Source organism: Ambystoma mexicanum, chromosome 12 (assembly GCF_040938575.1).
Source record: "Ambystoma mexicanum isolate Mex_15411 chromosome 12, UKY_AmexF1_1, whole genome shotgun sequence".
Taxonomy (NCBI): domain Eukaryota; kingdom Metazoa; phylum Chordata; class Amphibia; order Caudata; family Ambystomatidae; genus Ambystoma; species Ambystoma mexicanum.
The window spans coordinates 1,038,884,817-1,038,899,569 of NC_090936.1; the positions used below are offsets into that span (position 1 = coordinate 1,038,884,817).

Sequence of the window (14,753 nt, forward strand, 5' to 3'; positions counted from 1 at the left end):
ATTGGAGGGCATTCGTGCCCTGGTTTGGAGCCTGGCCCCTACTGCCATGATGGGGGAGGGGCCTATTACTTTTGTTTATACGTACCCTTTGAGGGTGAGCAGACATTGCCTCCTGCTTTAGCCCACTAACAGCTCTGCTTTGCAACGTTATCACACATACCTGTCATGTGGCATATAACTCAATGCTACTAATGTTATCAGCCTCGGAAGTCTGGAATCCTTTGCCACATCAACTAGGGTACAGGCTTGCCACCTGAGACTTACCCATGTCTGAGTTGGCATCTGTCACCCTGTGGGGAAGACACACAAAGATAGAGCAGGGCACAATGCCCTTGTGGGTTCTTCACACTTCTTCCTCGAGGTGGGCACAATTCACTCCTCAGAGAAAGTGGCACATGCTGGGCAACATTCTCCCACTTTGACAATGTCACCCAAAGAGCGAAATTGGCCATTTGAAATACCTCTGTCGACTTATTATTGTGCAATCCACACTGATAGGTTTAAGCACGTGCTTAACGCGAGATGGCAATTAAGGGCATTTGCCAATGCACTCAAGAAGCACAGGACACCCTCTTACCAGCGACATGCCATGCTCACTCATTCTGATCACAAATTGGCATTTATCTGGGGTCATGTTAAATCTATTTATTAATTACATGTGTAGCATCATGCAAAACCCCCAAGCATCAAGGCGCAAAGTAAACTGCATGGAGTGGACCACTTCCACTGGCGCACGTTTTTACTTTTCCGCCACAAAATGGAAGATTTTAGCATAAAAGGCCGGTGAAATCACATTGCTTTTCCACTTTGGAAGAATGTAAATACCTCGCAGAATTAGCGATTGCAGGTGGAATTGACAATGGCTTCCTCCGGACTCTGCCCACTTTTACCAGGTTTCATTTCCAAGCAGATCCCAGAGGAATCCCTTTCCTTATTTCCAGCATGAGAATCCATGCTGGCAGTAAGGCCGCATTTGTCTGGTGGAGCGGGAAATAAAGGGGATCATGGTGTGTTCACTCAGCTCCCAAACTCCACCCAGAAAATGCACGAAAATCTGCCCAATTAGAAAAAGCAACAGTAATAGTGTTTTCCACCACTTTTTCTGAACCAATTGACCTGGAAAATGCTGTGTTGCATCGGAAGCTGAATGCATTCACTCTGACTAATATCCCACCGGAAGATTAAGCCAGGTGCTGAACACAGGTGTTACATATTCCTGTGCACAATCTGCATTTGTAGAATTAACTAACTGTTAATTCCATGTTAATTTACCTTACAAATGATGTCTCCTCTGGGGCTTTACCGTCTTAGCCCCTTAAATGCCATGGGTATTTCCCCCCAGTGCCAAGGCCTTTTTTGGTGATTTCGGTATGTCGCCATTCAATCCCTTGTAACTTCTTTGTTACATGAGATATCTCATCCAAAGTTGGCCCCTTTTTTCCCACATGTAGGCGGTCGTAACGCCACCCAGGAATCCTAGTTTGCTGTAGGGGGGTGAGAGAAAATAACCAAAAAGGAGAACATTCGGGTTTTTTTCAGAAAATGCCAATAAAATGTTGTACAAAGAAGCCTGTGGTGTTTTCCTTGTAAGAGCTAGGAACAAATGGTTTGCTGTGCTGGATTCACCATTTTCCAGGCTTTCAAGAACAGATTGAGTGGAAACCAAATTAACATATTTTGATATGCTAATCAGCCGTTTTGTGAGAGGTAGGCGATTTTGGCATTTTTTGTCCAATAGGACATGCGTGGACGGAATGGAAGAAAAGGGTAGGAAAGCTGAATGGGAAGCCAGAAAGGCATACATTTCTAAAATGTAGACAATATTCCAAGTTTAGGAAGGGGTGATTTGCGCAGGTCAGGCAACAACTATGTAGGGAAAGATTCCATAGTTTGAGGGGAAATCAGGAAAATGACAGAAAAAAACACAATTTCCGCATATTTCACCCACCAAAACATGCAGCCAACAACACATGGCCTACCTTCCCGTGTTACTACAGGTTTCCCCGACAAAAACGGTACCTCGCATGTGTGGGTGCACCTACCTGGGTGCAAAGGGAAACGCCTAAAACAGTGGTAACCTCAAGTCTTTTCGCACAGCAGATTTTCAGGAATTTTGCTCATGTGGACAACCTACAGATTTGGGCATAAGTTGTCGAAGCCACAAAGGAAAACAGGGAACCCCATGCATTTCCGAAAAGAAGACACCCGTGGGAATCCACAGAGGTCTGACTTGCGTGAATCGCCCCATAAATTATGACCCACAATCCCTGACAAAGTCTGAAATTTAGTGGAAAAAACACAATTTTCACTTTGTCTGGGATTGTGGGTAATACATTCTGGGGCTATTCATGCAAGTCAGACCTCTGTGGATTCCCAAGGGAGTCTTCTTTTCGGAAATGCATGGGATACCCTGTTTTCCTTCGACACCCTACACCCAAATCTGTAGGTTGTCTCCGCAAACCCTTTGGGGGTTACCACTTGTTTAGCCTTTTCCCTTTGTGCCCAGGCAGGTGCACCCACACATGTGAGGTACCGTTTACATGTGTGGGAATGCGGGAAGGTAGGACATGTGGTGTTGGCAGCGTGTTACAGTGTGTGGCAAGAGGGAAATGTCTGAAAATGGTACTTTTTTCACCACAATTCAGACTTTGCCGGGGATTGTGGGTAATACATTCTGGGGCGATTCGCGCAAGTCAGACCTCTGTGTATTCCCACAGGTGTCCTCTTTTTAGAAATGTATGGGGTTCCCCGTTTTCCTTGGTGGCTTCGACACCCTAGGCCCAAATCTGTATGTTGTCCACATGAGCAAAATCTGGTCTGCCGAAAGGCTTGGGGTTACCAGTGGGTTAGCCTTTTCCTTTTGCCCCCAGGTAGGTGCACCCAAACATGTGAGGTACCATTTTCGTCGGGACACCTGTGAGAATGCAGGATGGTAGGACATGTGTTGTTGGCGGCGTGTTTCAGTGGGTGGCCAGAGTGAAATGTCTGAAAATTGTGTTTTTTTCCACCAAATTTCAGACACATTTCCTTCTGCCCACCCACCGAAACACGCCGCCAACAACAGATGTCCTACCTTCCCGCATTTCCACAGGTGTCCTGAGCAGAAGCGTGGCGAGGGTGGCGGTGAGGTTAGAGGAAGGAGGCTGTGTGCAGTGTAGGCCCTTCTCACTTGACTCTTCAAGTGCTCTATAACCCGAGCGAGAAGCCGGCCCAGCAGTGTCGAAGGAGCAGGTGGTGAGACCCTGACCTCCGCTCATGAGATGCCTTGTGAAGAACCCAAAGAAAGCAGTAACGCGACCGGTAAGTCTGAATGCAAGAGACCCGGTGCGCATATGAAAGCTGACAAGATCCAATGCATCAGTGGTCGCGTGCAGCCGGCACATTCTCAAAAGCCTCTGAATGAAGAAACAGACAAAACTATTTTATCATAGCACATGTGGTAAAGTGATTAACCGCAGGAGGTAAGACAAATTCACCATTTGTTATTCACAGTGCCCTATGTTACCACCACAAGCCATAACACATAATAAGCACACTGAGGCTAATTCAATATACTCATTTCTATTTTTGCATAAACTATTAGAATTATGCAGAACTTTCAAACAGAATAAACCAAACACAGTGTTCTCTCAGTGTTTTGCATCTTCAAAATGCAACTGAAACATACAGAAATGCAACTCATCTGCAGTTACTTTCCCCATGATATGTGCTTTGAATTTCTTAATGAAAACTTCCCTCACAGTAGCTGGCTTTTCTCATAACCATCTATCAATCCTCCCTTCTTTGATAAGTGCCCAAAGTCCTGTTAAAACGACCTTGACACTCGCAACTAAACTTAGCATAATATAAGCTTCTGTTGCATTTGAGTTTTATCGCATGAATGGAGAAACATGAACACGACTGTCTACCTTTAAAATGTACTGTGCAGCACCTAAAAATGAATTACCCACTCTACATTATCTGATCACAAACCATTCGTTCACGCTCACTTCAATTAACTGAACTTACAAAAAATAATCTTTAATCGTCCGTGTGCCCTGTACTGCCAACCACCCCAGTCTAGCTGCTGGGTTCTCTGCCCGCCTTTCTGCCACAGTTCTCCCAGGGTGAACCAAAGAATAAGAGTGCCTGAGACAGCAAACTCTTCTGAGACATCTGTAAGCCCAGGAGCCCGAGAGAGACCCAGCCCTCGCTCCTGCCAGCCTTTTAAGACCATCTGAACTAAGACTGCCCATGTACATAGGTTGCACCTATATGAAATGAAAGAGTGCCAGCCTTTTTTTGTGATGCAGTGTGTCAGTCAGAACCACATCTCATGTTGTCAATCACCCTCCAGGAAGTTCTGGTACATGTGACCAGCCTGGAGTGATAGCAAGGATGCGAAAGTAACATTTCTAATACGCTCTGTTCTTCCTGCTCCACAAAGTGTACAAAGATTACCTGCAAAAGATAATTTTCCACATTTATTTGCTTGCATTTCGAATTAACCCTGCATAGCACACTCAAACATTGCACATTCAATTTATCAAATTGCACATATAAGAGCCTTGGACTGGTTTGCCCATGATATATGAAATGCATGTTAGAAGTTAGAGGATAAAGATTAGTAATCATTAGTAATTAATACATCTTAGTACATTCCCCATTGCAACCCAGTCCATGAGAAAAATGCATATTGTACAGAATTCAGCAGTTAGCTAGCATATGCTTTATGCTTTACAAACTGACATACACTCTCATTTAGAATAGGATCAACTCTCATCCCAGTTGAAATGTGGATCACTAGTTGAAATTCAGACCTTTGCTAAAATGTGGACGTTCAAATGTGGAGCCCCAGTTGAAATTCAGAATACATTTACCTACACGATTTGGCTGGAAAGAAAGTGTCAGAGTGGCCATGGATGACGTGTTCAAAGATCTCTGAGCAACTGAGAATGATTAAAAAGCCACAACAGCTACTAACGTAGATAGAAGAGAATGAAAGTGATCAGTGTGCTGCCGAGGGGAGCAAATGAAAAGTGAGCAAAATAGCGAAACTACAAAAACCAAAGACTGCCGAGAGGAGCAGTGAAGTGTGAGGAAAATAGCAAACAGGTGAAAGCTGACCAAGTAAAGAGTAAGCCACAGAATGCAGATATTGGGAGAGGGCCATTTGTTGCGTGACCTGTAATAGGTGGACCGGCTGGTCTATGAACTCTGCAAAGACCAGGAAACCCCTTCTAAGCCTGCAAGAACTGTGGAAGTATTGAAAGGAGATCCTAAGCTCCTTAGGAACCTTGAAAAACTGTTTTGTTGTGAACCAGTGCGGTGAATTAGGGGAAAGGAACCCTGAGTTCCTACTGTAACAGTGTGCAACCCATGGAACATTGTATGCGGAAACCGAATATACGATGAGAAAGAAATCCAAGTCCTGGTGAAGTATTTGAACCCTAATAACTTTGAGAACTGTATCTAGAACTTGGCGAAGGGAGCCAGAAACAGTTGCCGACTTCATTTTTGAACACTGAGTTACTTTAGAACAACCCTGCACTACATTTGACAGGTTTTTGACACAGACACACTTTTGTTTGTGGACTAACTGACTGAGTCATACATTAGATACATCATTTGAGGGAAATACCACATTAGACATAGGGCAAGATAGGCGTTCTACCACCCTAACCTCAATAAGATCTATTGTTGAACCTACCATAACCTTGTCTGTGTCATCTCTTGATGCCATGCCTGTCTCACAGTGGGCAGATTATGGAATGTCATTGATGCCATCACACCTTCCCTAAAGAGAAATGAACCCAAGTGCTCAATGGCCTGAAAAAGTTACATGACAACATTTACAAGAGACGATTGGGCCAGAAGGGGTGATGTGTCGATTTGAAAGACTTGCACCATACTCTGGAAGTCCTGGTCAATTTAATTAGCAAGCTATTGTATACAGTGGTCTCTTGACATGGTTGTGTAACATCTAGGCAGAGACTGGATGACAAAGGCATGTTCTCTTGTTTTCGTTTATTTGAATTGCCTATTTTACCCAACGAGGCACACAATGTGTGTAGACATCCATGGCTGTGGGTGGATGGATTGTGGCATGTCTTTGAAGCTAAATAAAGAGGCAATGGCTGGAAGGTTTAGAATACATCTTAAACCTCTGGCAATTACTCTGGGCAACCCCCCGGACCATCGTTCTTCACCTGCCAAGTCATTACAGAAAAGGGAAAGACCACATGCAAACCAGGCTTGGTCCCACCACATAAGGGGCCGTCCAGCACACACTGCTCGGTCAGATCCCTTTTGCCCGAGACGACAAGCGATCCCAGACAGGTTTCAACCTCATTGGGCCTCATCATTGATTTGATTTAGGTTATTTCTTTTATTGTGCTTTAGTTTATAACAAACCTTATTCACTTTACACTTTTATCCATTTTCCATTTCACTTTGAACTATTGAAAATAAAGAAAAATAAAGTCCAATCAATAGTCAACTATGTGACTGTAGCAAGGCAAGATGGTGTCAGAATGGGTTGTGCCATCTATGAAGTGTCTCACAGCCCGATGGGACATACTGTCCCAATTCCCAATTACAAAGCCTGCACTTAGTCAAGTAGAGCCCTTATCCATAAACAGTAGATGATGGTCAGAGGGAAATAGTTGTTTTGTTGTTACTTTGAAAAAGTAGTAGGAGGAACATTCTGTGCTGATAATCATTCCTTGGAGTTAATTAGAATGAACTTGTGAACACTTTTTTTTTAAAGAAATGCCACAACCCCTTCCAGCAACAGACCTTCGTGGTTATCTAAGCAGTGATACCTACACTGGCCCACAATATATTACAGTATATGTGAGAATTCGCCAGAGCGTCAGCTCTTTGATTAATGACATATTTATTATCTCCTTGCGAGTGATCGGCATCAGGGTATTGAACGGCAATAGAAACGTTAACATGTATAATATTTGACACTTCTTGCAAATGATGAAGGGTGTTTTTTTCAGATGAGCTACTGGTGCTTTGAACATTTTGAGACAGGGCTTCAAGGCGATCCAGGATGGGAGTCAGTGACACATCTCACTTTGCTCCTCCCACCCATCATTATGTGCTTCCTCCACAACGTCACATGTTTAAAGTCTTTGCTTTTCCTGACATTTGTTTTATTTTCCAAAGAAAGCTCCATTATTATTAATTCTTTTGAAGTGTTTCGATGCGTACAGATGTTGTTGCTGAAAGGCCAGATTTTGCTTATTTTCTATTAAAATAAGTAATACGTCTCTCTTTGCAAAGGGCCTAACACCCCGACACAGTGGCCCTCCTTGGGGTGCCAGGCACACAATTCGGGGACCACATTCCTAGAGACAGCTTTGGAAGTATTGGAAATACGTGCCAGTTTCTAGAACAACTCAGATGTGCTCCTGTGCAAAGATATGCTCTGTGAGCACTCCCAGAGCCTGGACATAGCCAGTAGAGGTTCTGTGTGGGCGAGGAGCATCTTCAGAGTGCAAAAGCCACTTGTAAGAAGTGTCAGTACCCGATGTGGTAGGTCAGAATCAGGACTCTGGCACTGAGGCTTTGTTTTAAGGGTTTTTTTTTTGTACCCGGTTTACCTAATCTTTCCCTAAATCAACAACCTCCATCTCTATTCTATAAAAGACATTCCAAAAGGTACTCCTAAGTCTGTCTGCAAATTAACAAAGTTCCCTGTCCAGAATCCTACTCTAACCTAGCCACCTTTCCTATCTGACAAAAGAACACATCAAAAGAAACAAACAACAACTCCACCCTAAACCCTGTCCCTTTTCAGTAAAGGCTTTTGCCCACAGTTTGAGTTTGACAGTTCTTGGTGTGCAGGAATGCTATCAAGGTGTTCTAGCCCAGGTATTTGTCTCTTCCCCCTTTGGGATTTCTTTCGCCTTTCTCCCCTCTGGGATTCTTTCAGTCTTTTTTTCCTCCCCAATGTGAGGTTCTCTCAGTCCCTCCCCTCTCCGGGGCTCCTCTCCTTCTTCCTCGCCAATCTGTGATTCTCTCAGTCTCTCCCTACTCTGCGGCTCTTCCTTTTCTCGCTCCCCACTATGGGGTTCTCTCAGTCTGTGCTCAAGGACTTTTCCTCTTCTCACTCTGCTCTTCTGGGTTATGCTTCCTCTCCCTCCCCATTCTGGAGTTCTCCCAGTTTCCCTCCACTCTGCTGCTTTTCTCCCTTTTCCTCCCCACTCTGGGGCTTTCTTCCTTCTCTCTGTCCACTTTAGGGTTCAGACTCTTCCCGACTCTGGGGCTTTCCTTTTCTCACTGCCCACTCTGGGCTCTCTTCCCCTATCCTGGGTTTCTTTGAGTCACTATCCACTCTGGGGTTCTCATCTCTTTTGAACTCTTGCCTGCCTCCATCTCCACTGGAGCCATTATGTACCAGAATGTCTCAAGCGGTGGTTCTCGGGAGGGCCATTGGGTGTTGCTGGTTCTCTGGTCATCGGAGAGCTGCTTACTCTTCCCTTCTGCCGGCTCTGCCTCTGTCGCCCATCGGGCATCTACCTTCTTGTTCTCGTAGCTTGGTAAGTGAAGAGTTGCTTACTCAACTTCCTAATGAGACTCTCTCTCGTTCTCAGAGCTCGTTTGGGGCAGAGTCCTAATTCATGTCCTTCTATAGCGTTTCACGCTGGATTTCTCCCACTTTTAAGTGCTGTAATAACAGGTGCTATTCAACCTCGGAAGGGTGTAAGGCTGAGTCTTCCCTGCCTCAGGATTCAAGCTTTGTAATGCAGGCGGGCCCCATGCGACAAGGGTGCACTTAAATCATGAGCTCTCCACTCAAGCACAGAGAGGCGCAAGCTTTGCGTAACCAGAACTGTACTTCTCAGTCATGCAGACCTTCTCTGTGAGAGGCAATCCCACTGAAATCCTCTCAACTGCGCAGCCTTCCCGTTGTCCTCACCATCTCTGTTGCTTCATGAGAGCATCATCAAAAACCTCAATCTGTCTGGCCTGAGAGGCATCGCCTCCACGTTGGAGTTCACTAAGTGGGCAGAAACACACATCGTTAAACCACACCATTGCTGGGCATTGCTGGATGGTACTGGTAAGCCAGCCACCATTTCCCCTGGGGCACCATTGCCAGCATTTCTTTTCTTTCCTATGCAGGCATTAGCTGCCAGGGTTTTATAGAATATTCGAGTTTGTATTTCAACAATCTGCTCCCCACCTGCTCAATCCAGTCATTCTTGTTTTTTCTTTAGAAGAAAAGAAGTGAAAATGTCTATGATTTTTGAATTATGTTGTCTTTACATGTATTAGCCAAAGGCAGGATGACATTCAGCAGAACCTCTGTTGCTGCAGAGTGATTGCAAAGATTAATGGAAAAGGTGGCTTTGCCACTGAATGTTCAACTCTTGGAGGTTCTGATCACTGAGCTCCCCCCATCCCTGAAACCAACTGCCTGGGCAGCGCTCAAGTACAGGACCCACCAGATACTGATAACTGCAAGAAGGTGCTTGAGTCAATACAGTGGGCTATACAAGTTAGAGAGAAAAGAGTGTGGCCTGAAATACAGTGAGTGGGTTCCTACAGATTATCGCCCCCGCTGCCCCTCATTTTTGTAAGATCTCTTGGGTAAGGTGATTGGTACCCAATAGGTGTTTTATGGACCTCGTCCTGAACTTCAGAATCACCAGAGCTGAAGTATATTGTGAATCTAGATGGGATGAAGCATGGTACACTATCTCTCTACGAGAAATCTCCTTCTCTAACTTTCCCTAACTAAACCTGATTTCTGGGAGACAGACCAGGCCCCTTGCACATAGCAGCGAACAAGCATGACAAGCATCATCGATTGGACGCCGCCCTTGCATCTGATCGACTACCTTGTACTTTGTAAGGGTGGAGAAGTACGAGACTGACACACAGGTGGCATAGTGATTGCTATAGACTTGTGAAAATAAAAAAATAATAACGTTCCCTATCTCTATAAGGGGTTTCCCTGTCTCAACTAAAGTGCTAATATGTCTGTCAAAGAGTCCATCATCAAATGTCAAAATGTCTATTTCTGTCCCTTACACTTATAACTAAACTAGAAGGTTGCATAATTGTTCTTGGTCCAGGAGAATGACTCCCTTCTCCTGAACTGGGCAGCACAGTGTGGGTTGCATGTTCTTAACCCTGAGGAATGACTCCCCTACTCTGATTCCAGGATTCCACATTTTGAAGGACTGTCAATCCTATGGTTTGATCCTCCTTGCAGGTTCAACTACCAGGAGAAGGCCTCCCTTCTCCTGGTATCTGGCACCTGGTTCTCACTGTCTCACACAACAAACAGATAATGGCTCCCTTCCCCAGGCTTCTTGGTTGGACAGTTGTCCTTCTCAATTTGTCAAGAGGATGACTTCCTTCTCTTGACTGGTCTTTTCTTTAACCTGGGGGGATGACTCCCTTCCCCAGGCTTTTTGGATTTTTTCTGTAGACATAGAATCAGGCAGTATGGCAAAATGACTACTGCTCTGCAGGACTACAGAAATGAGTAGTGGCCTACTCAACCTCACACTACCACTAAACCATCAGTCATCTCAATCATAAAGTTAAAACAGACACAGCACAACGGGTATACCTCCTTTTCTTTTTGTAGTAGCATGGATGAGGGCAGGCTATACTCTCAGGAGGGGTGGGCTATACTCTCAGGAGGGGTGTGAATTGATCAAAGTAGCAACCCAAATATCATTACTTCAAAGGCTCCAAAAATAAAGGAATGTCTGATCCAGGGTCTATACAAATATAGACTATAAATGGAAAATAAAAATGCAATTCCCTAACCAGACACCACCAGCAAAAATCCACCCCTTTGGAGAGAACACAGACAATGCAGAAATGGCATAGAAAAGTACTCTAGGTTTTTGAGCAGTTGTGTTCCGTCAAGGAGTTGGATCAATGGGAATGCTAAAAAAGGAGATATCTTTCAAGAAAAGAATGAAAAGGGAGATTATGAGTCACTATGTTCCCAAAAAGTGGACATGTGGGGACATGGCCTCTTGACAGTACCTTATTCTTCGTGTTAGGTGATTTGACAGCCTCTCAATCAATGGCCCTCTCCATGCTTTCCTTGCGATTGAACCAAGTTCGAAGTGTGGCGAGTCACGTTGATCCATCAGCTATTCAGCATTGAGTCGGCTTCAAGACGGGGCTCTATGGTTTAAGTCGATGTTCGATGTGATGAGGCTTGAAAGGTCTAATAGGGTTGGGTCGGCGGTCGAGTCCTTTCCAGATGATGTTACTGCTGGGTTGAGTGGGCATGTAACATGATGGCTTCTAGCCACTCAAGCTGATGTTTGAGTCAGGTTGAGGCAAGGTCCTGTTGGCTTGAAGCAGTGCTAGAAGATGTGACAAGTCGACGGCTTCCACAGTGGTGATTCTTTGTGTCCTAGCTGAGGCGGTGAAGAGTGCTACTGGTGTGAAGTGGCAGAGAGTCGATTTGAAGATGCAGGTGAGAAGTTCAAAGCTGAAAAGGGTGCCAAAAGCAGCAGCATGGCTTCTGTAGGTTCAAATGGTGTTGGACATGATTCAAATGTGGTTCAAAGCTGTGTGAACAGGATTTCAGCTGTTCTTGGGCTTTTGGGTTGCTGGGAGTACCAATTTAGAGGCTCCCGGACAAGTTAAGTCCTTTCGTTCGTACTCCCACTCCAAGGAGCATGGCTGGCACCTACAAGCGATCTTTCACCTTCAGTGAGGAGTCCGATTCCAGTCCATCTGACAGAGGACAGGCCTTTGCACAACAACAGTTCACCCACACTGTTGTCAGGGGATCGTTATGGGACAGAGCTCTCTTCCACCTTGGATGCCTTCTAGCTTCACCTCGCACTGTCCTCCATCTGGACTTTGTAAGTGACTTCACTCCCAATAGAGGTTCAATTAATTCTTCTTGTCTAATTGCAAGTCCAAAATGAATCAAAGGAGGAGTGGGAGAGACCGTTCCTTACCAAGGCAGATTGTCACTGGGATTGGATAAAAGCAAGCAAGCATGCTGTAAGGAACCCAATCCCTGTTGCCGTGATAAGTGACCCTTGTCTTATTACATCATACCCAGACTGACTAGCCCCGCAGGAAATGGAGCGGACAGGTCCTCCTTTCCTCCTTTGGCTACTCTAACTCTGCCCTCTGCCCGTTTCTTATGCCTGCTGACTTCAAATCCCCCATTTAATGCAGCATCCAGGTGTGAGGCTATCCTTTTAAAAGACAATATTACAATACCCAAAAGGCCGGCCAAACAGGGCAGTATGGTATGGGTTTGTAGTTCAATGTGGGCCAGTCCTATCACTTATTTTACTTCATAGCTGATAGTTTTCACAAATATTACAAGACAAAGTGAAAAGTGCAAATCGCCACACATCTTGTCAAGAATGTTTCTCCGGTCATTACCAAAACAATTGTTTGTGAAAACCAACAAACTGCGTTTAGCAAATATTTGTCACTTTAATTTCTGTGCTTCGCTGTTTGTTTTATGCCTGTCCAACACTGCAAACATCCCTGGGCGAGATGCTAACCAAAATCTCCCTGGCTGAAAAACATTGTTACTAATTAGTTGTTTGTTCAGTGGTGGGTGGGAGGGTGCAATGCAAGAGGCAATATAGTGTGGTCATGGGAATGGCATCACATTGTGAAGGAAAAACCCCACCGTAGAGTTTTTAATGATCTCTTCTTGTCAGTGAATGGAAGGTTGCTAGCTGGTGTGGCGTGCCTGGCTGAAACTGATTTGAACATACAGGCTATTATAGTTATTGCTGGTGTCACAGATGGCCTTAATAGCACACAAACTCCCTAAAACAGTTCAATGTTTTTTTATTGATATGATGCAAATGGACTTTAAGGGCTTTCCCTCTCTCTTGTCTAGAGATAGCAAATTCCTCCCTGGCCCTGGCGTCCCCACTCCCCAGAGATGGCCTAATCGCCTCTAAACTCCAACGTCCTTCCTCCCTCTGTGCTCTTGGTGCGCCACCCCTCCTCCTCTGACCTTAGTAAAGAAACCTACGCCTTCTTGTTTCCTGTCCCTGGCTTTAGGGTTCCCTTCCTTCTCCTATTGCCCAATCTTACCTGTTTTTCCGCACCCAGGAAGTGTTGTGTTAGATTGGTAAATATACAAAAAAGGTGCAAAGCCCCATCTCTTTCTACCTCATGGTCCCGCCGGCTCTCAGCAATGGCATCCTACATGGAACAATGTCCACGTTTGTGTCATGGAGACGCTCTGCAGCTAAAACACAGGAAAACAATTTGCTTTGTAAAATGCATGAGTTCATGTGAGGAGGCCGCTGCATGGCCATGCTGCAAATACATGAGTCTGTATCGGCAGGTGGCACATAGTTATCCTCGGCTATGGTCATAAACCTTTCTGCCATGTCGCACCATGGCTCTCTCTCTCTCTCTCTCTCTTGTGCCGGTGAGGATAGTTGGCGGGAAGCTTCTCGTAGAAGGCTCTTGTGGGCTCTTGTGGGCGTCCTTGTCGCAGTTGATTCGCCAGGGCGGTTGACGCACGTTGTTCTCTGAAAAAATAAGAAAGCGATTGGCCAGCATCTTGTCAAAGAGATATGGGTGATCAACTGTCCTCCTGCCCAGACACAAATAGGCACTTAGGGAGGACCGGCTCTGGGCTCCCCCGGGTAAGCTTCCAATCCCAGGCTGAGAGGGGTCCTGTGACACTGGTTTTCATTGTTTTTATAGCCAAATGATTTTTTTTATAACCAATGGATGGGTCTTTATCTTTCAAAGGTAATTTTGGATGTCACCTGAAATAGAGGACATTCATAGCTCTTTGAGCGCTTACCTTTCATCTGTGAATGGCAGCTGTTCTTCTGCATGCTATGGACAGGAGGCAACTGTGGCTTACCTTTGGCTTTTATGTGAAGAGCAGTGAAGAGAAGGACAGCCTGTCTCCACCTTGGCTCTCAAAACGGGTCAAACAAAATCCATCGAAGGGTGGATTCACTCAAAGGAAAAAGTCCCAAGGGGAAAAGTATTTATGTGGACTCGAAGACTGATTCTTGGAGTGTAGTGCCAGGCAGGTGGCGAGCATTGGAAAAGCAAGCTGAGATCTGAATGGAATCAGGCAGATTAGCAAATTGCAGACATGCAGCAGATGATGGACTGATTGGAGGCTGTAACAGACTGAGGGTTGTGAAGGAGGTGAGAAATTCAAAATGAAAGAACCTAGGAAAATGAAGGGGAACCAGGCTGGGGGCAGAGGAGCAGAAGGACGAAACAGAAGAATGTTGCAGGAGACCAAGAGAAGTTCAGGTGAAGGAACCTGGAAGAAACAGAAGAATTCCACAGGCCACAAAGAAATATGCAGGTGTTGAAAGCCTGACAGACTGAGGAGCAAGACAGAAGCCTTGTGCCCATCCTAGCTTCCCCCACAGATGTTTCTAAATAGTGGAGGACCAATTGTTCGGTAGAGTAGAAAGCAAAGCCCTCTGCCGCCATGCTGTCAAGGTTAGGCATGTCAGTGCACCCACTTCCTTGGGAAAGGCTGCCAACATCACAGTACATAATCCGATTGAGTTCACGCGCCTCGATCTGTGCTGTAACAGGGAGACAGACAGCACATGGTGGTTGCCACCTGTGCCAAACATTGTGGAGGTATTGCTGTCAAATGAGGAGACCGGTTCATCCCGAACACCTCCACTAAAGGGTCCATAAAGAAGCACACGCTAATACATTTCATATCCAGTCATGTCCTAATAAAAAGAGTAGCTAAAATGTCTGATACATTGTAAATGTGTCTGACACATTTTCCTTATAAC

General features: G+C 45.2%; 1 protein-coding gene across 1 annotated transcript in view; it reads left to right on the forward strand.

Moving 5' to 3' along the window:
- PAX4 (paired box 4) overlaps positions 1-14,753 on the forward strand; it is a 465,469-nt gene that overhangs the window by 36,645 nt on the left and 414,071 nt on the right. The gene's annotated exons all lie outside the window — the stretch shown is intronic.